The sequence below is a fragment of the Dermacentor andersoni genome, chromosome 8 (assembly GCF_023375885.2).
Source record: "Dermacentor andersoni chromosome 8, qqDerAnde1_hic_scaffold, whole genome shotgun sequence".
In the NCBI taxonomy this organism is placed as follows: domain Eukaryota; kingdom Metazoa; phylum Arthropoda; class Arachnida; order Ixodida; family Ixodidae; genus Dermacentor; species Dermacentor andersoni.
In genome coordinates, this window is record NC_092821.1 from 130,616,821 (window position 1) to 130,621,663 (window position 4,843).

The following is a 4,843-nucleotide window of genomic DNA, read 5'->3' on the forward strand; positions in this document are numbered from 1 at the left end:
AAACAAACAGTTACTTTCAGATCGTGCTACGATTTTACCACGACATTTCAATTGAGAGATTCGGTCTCTTAGATTAGTAAATTTCATCAGTTGTAACCATCGTTCTGCCGAAAGTTCTAATGCAATTCTTTTAACGAAAATATCTACTGAAATGCAACAAACTTTGATCCTTGCGGACCAAAGATAACATATCTTCATTCGTAAATATAATTATCCTAATTTAATTATTGAACGAACTGCACGCTACAAGAAAGGATCAGATTGTCTTAGCCATTGCGGACTTTTTTTTAGCCTTTACGACAAGTGGTTAAAATACTTGTGAACAGGCGGACCCGTTCAGCTCACTGTCAAGCTCAAATTACTAGTGTTCACAGGTAAAACTTAGACAACGCCACACCGGCAGATGTTAGGAAGAACACCTATCGTTGTATCTTCTGCCTGCTTTCATGGTTCCTAGAGCTACTTATACTGCCGCTGAAGATGTGCTGGTTGACGGCTCTCTTCTTGCGCCCCAGTGAACCTCCAGTCCTGCTGGAGCTCATACAGCGAGCTCATGACCTGGCGGCGGCCACTGGGGTCATGGAATGGGTGTACTCCGATCACATTACGTGAACGCTGAATAAGTGTCGCTTCTCGCTCTATCTCGATCTATGTCTCTCTCTCACTGCGGAATTACGCAATGAAACTACAACCTCTGCCTAGTTATCCCCACTGCAACAAAAATCTGCCTTCAAGCACATCGCTATTTTACGAAGGTTTTACTCGGCTTCGTGTCAGCTCTGTGTGCGTCTTACTCGCCTTCATATTAGCTTTTTTCGCGCTACTCGCCCCTCAAGAATAGAATAGCAGTTCGCCCTCCCCCTCCCCCCAGCAAGGCATCCTTCTGCATATAGTTCCCAGAAGGCACTCCGGCTTTTCACTCAGTGAAACACAACACTCAACGCTCCATTAAAGCCTCTCATTGAGGCCGGTGTCTCCAAGGAAACTGAAAAGTGCCTTGATTGCGCGAGATGCGCAAGGCGTGCTTATAGTCCATGGGGCCAAATGCGTGTCTTGGCTCAAGGTGTGTTTTTTGTGTATGTCGCGTATCTATTTTTTGAACTGCCCATATCGTTTCATTTTCAATCGGGTCCATCCGGAGTAGCATGCCAGGCGTGTTCCCTGGGGAACCTCTCTAGGATTCGTTAAAGAGCACTCTCTCTCTCTCTCTCTCTCTCCTACTCTTCAGGGAAGCTCTGTTTCGCGGTGAGTCTCGTCAAATGTTCGGCTGCCTGTACAGCCAAGACGTGGACGGCGGACTGTGCCTGAAGGAGAAAGACCGCTACGGAGCGTACATGCTGGACCGGTGCCCGACGTACGCCGCGCCGATACTGGACTACCTCAAGCACGGCAGGCTGCTGCTGGACGAAAAGGTGTCGCCTCTCGGTGCGTGAAGCCGATTAGGACTGTCCAAGTGTAAAATTTTTACGCATTTTCACCTTGCAATGTCCCATTGTCCCAATGTCTGCCCGTATCTGTCAGCCCGTCGGTCGGCTGGTCGGTTGGTCGGTCGGTTGGTCGGGTCTCGTCGGGTCGGCCCGCCGGTTGGACAAGCAGACATAGGCTACTGAGTGTGTGCCCGAATTCACTACTTGCTTCTGGCTGCTCTCTGACCTAGGAAACAATTTATTAAACCTGAACAAACAACTTACACTCCAGGGTTACAGAACATAAGCATAATCATTATTATCTCTAGCAATAAAAAATTTACCATCTGAAAATTACATGCGCAGCACTACTCAAATGCTAATTGCGACAACGTGGGTTTTCAATTTCAGATGATGCCGCTCTGCCAGATCTTTTTTTTTATATCGAAGTGAAGTTTCACCTGCAGATAGATTAGAAACCAATTAATACTTGAACATTCTAGGCAAATATTTACAATGATAAATATGTTATCACCTAACCACCTTTTTCGTTCTTTTTTGTTTGCTGTATATGTAGTCAGTCCGAAACAAAGGCTAGCGATTTGTCGTAATTTTTCCTGCTGTGGAATAACTGGGTGAGCGCTTTATAGGGACAATATTTATGAGTTAGGTGAATGGGATTTATTGGTGCAAAAGCAACTTAAGTTAAGGGTCACAATTTACTAAACGAGCGAATGATTCAGTACGCACTACCTGCGCTTGTATACTTTGTTTATTATTTTTTTATCATTTTGTTTATTGAATACAACAACTGTTAGTATAGTCTTGTGACAACACTGAAAAAACAGACCGAGATGTTTCTTGGCCGTCCTTGGCACCCTGCGACAAATATTGTCTCCACAGACACAGTGACAGTTTTTATGCCACGAGATTCATCTCCCGAGTCTCCCGACTCCCGATCCATCCGAATGTAGCACGAAGCTGCAAAGGCAACCCGGCACGGGTTTCTCACAAGGAAAGCTTGTCAGATAGCACCACTGGCGAACAGATGATATTTTTGCCCTTTCAACCTACCTCCACCTTTCGAGCTCCCGCAGAACCGATTTGCCATATTCGGTTTCCTTTGGCTTCGAGTTGTCCGGTTATTTGGCCTCGCTCTGCCATTTGCTAGCTTCCTGGCCATCTGCAATTGTACGGTAGCCGCACCTGCGAGGTGTGGTCAGAGGTTCCATTCCAGATTCAAGACGAGTTTATCTTCAATGGCCAATGTTTATTTCAGAATACTGGTATTGGGGATTCTTTTGAGCGTCCTCCTACACACTCGGGTGGATGGAATTTTTGAACTTTCATGCTGAGATACTTGTCGAGTGTCTCAATACGGCGCAACCTTCCCTTACCCACAGGCGTAATCGAAGAGGCGAAGTTCTTTGGAGTCGATTCGCTGATTCCGGATATCGAGCGTATGATGAAGGTAAGCCAAAGTATACATTAGCCTGATTAGCTACACCCCACCTATAGTGGGGTGCAGAAATATATATATATATATATATATATATATATATATATATATATATATATATATATATATATGCATTCGCTATATATGCGCAGGCAGGCCCCGGTCCTATGACTCGGCAGGACGTTCTGCGGGCTCTATGCAAAGTGTCAATCACGCGAATAAGCTTCCAGGTGAGCTTTAATTGTGCAGCAAAGGACATGTAGGAGTGCTGCAAATTACGAGGTCGCGAAAACCTTAGCCACGTATATTGATGTTTTGTCCGTTTTGGTGTTAACGGCACGAAGTGCATATTGACATTGTCGCCAGATTTTTTTCAGACTTAGGTGTGTACTTGTCATCACGAAGTGTCCGCCGGTGTTACGAACCTAGAGGCAATAAGCCAGTATTTCCATTCTCATCCAAACGCACGTTGTAATAAAATCTTGTCTTTATATGTATCTTATGAAATCATGTGCCCGCGAGGTTGAAACAAACTCGTGAGGTGAGGCCAAGCGTCCGGTTGATTTGGGTTACCCCTGGAGGCTGTTGACCTTGGCAGTGGAGGGTACGGGGCCAATTGGAATGAGGGCAATAGCACTGCCAAACCATAGAAGGTGGCTGTCGTAACTTACACACATAACATCTCGCATAATCTGAAAAGGATAGAGAAAAGGTCGGGAGCGGATGCAGTTTTTCTGTTCCTCAATGGTAGCGCTGGCTCTGCAAGAATATCAATTCGCAAAAAAAAAAAAAAAAACAAATACCGCTTGTTTCGCAAGGCACAACACGTGATTTGTGCATTGCATGCAGCACGTTGTTTGTTCAATACCTTTGTCGCGCGAAGGTCCGTATATTAGTCAGAGAGGCCGTTGTGCTAATTAGAGGCTACAAAAGCATCATTATAATGCCGCAACATTTATTTCAGGCTCTTTAGGCATGCATTACTGGAACCGGTCTTTGAAACAAAAAAAGCTATTTTGAATCGAATGCAAAGAAGAATGAGAAGAGATACTCCTGAGGATAATAAAATAAAAAGAAACTGTGCGCATGTCTTCGGTGGCGCTATCGGAAAAATAAATGCGGTTTTTGAGTTACCACTCTAGCTCGTCATCTACAGCATGCTGTGGTTACGCTGTTGGAGACATATCGGTTCCTCTATGCGGGCCTCTAAGTGCTGACATTGTTTTTGTTTTCGATCGCCCGGTTACGTAATATATTGGACACGTTCCACAATAAAAGTTTGTAGCTGAAAGTAGCGATCGGTGTGTACGTCAATTTCTTCTCTGTCTTCATCCAGCCACGCTGCACTGTGGTAATAAAATAGCCTTTTGCATTCATACTGGTGGCGTTAATTATGTTCATCATTGAAGTCAGTCCCTTCCTTTCGGCAACAGTTATTGGCAAAAGTGTCGCTTTATGCATTTCGAGTCACTGCGTGATTTATTATTTTAGATTGGTTTACTATTTTTTTCTGTCTCTTAAGCGGTCCCTTTAACGGAGGGCTCCCGACGTTCTGGTAATGCGCAGGACAAAGACTTATCAGGGGCCGACCTGTCCTTGCTGGAACTGCAGCACGTAATCTTCAGGGGGGCCAACCTAAGCATGTGCAACTTCGAAGGTTCCAATCTCTCCCACTCCGACTTCGAGGCGAGTCCTGCCTGCGTATCACTCGTCGTCGTAATACCGCACTCGCACGAATATAACGCGATCTATTTTTCCTTCAGAAATTTTTGGCCTCATAACGCGCCTCCCGTTACATTCGGGACCTTTTATTCTTTCTTTAAATCTTTTCGCCCGCTCGCCGTGCTCTCCGCAGCCTGTGCCACTTCGACTCCCGTAAGAGCAGTGAGCTGGCAGTTGCCACTGTGCATTTTGCACCGCCCTGCTTCTCCTGATTTAGAAAGCTGTTAGTTCCGCATTCAGTGCGATTACGGCGTAC

The 4,843-nt window shown here is 45.4% G+C and overlaps 1 long non-coding RNA gene across 1 annotated transcript; it reads left to right on the forward strand.

Annotated features, from left to right (window-relative positions):
• Nucleotides 1-2,808: 2,808 nt before the first annotated feature.
• On the forward strand, nucleotides 2,809-4,546 carry LOC126526019 (uncharacterized). Its single transcript, XR_008611136.1, has 3 exons — nucleotides 2,809-2,877; nucleotides 3,018-3,095; nucleotides 4,432-4,546. It is a non-coding gene; the product is annotated as an uncharacterized lncRNA (long non-coding RNA).
• The last annotated feature ends 297 nt before the right edge of the window (nucleotides 4,547-4,843 follow it).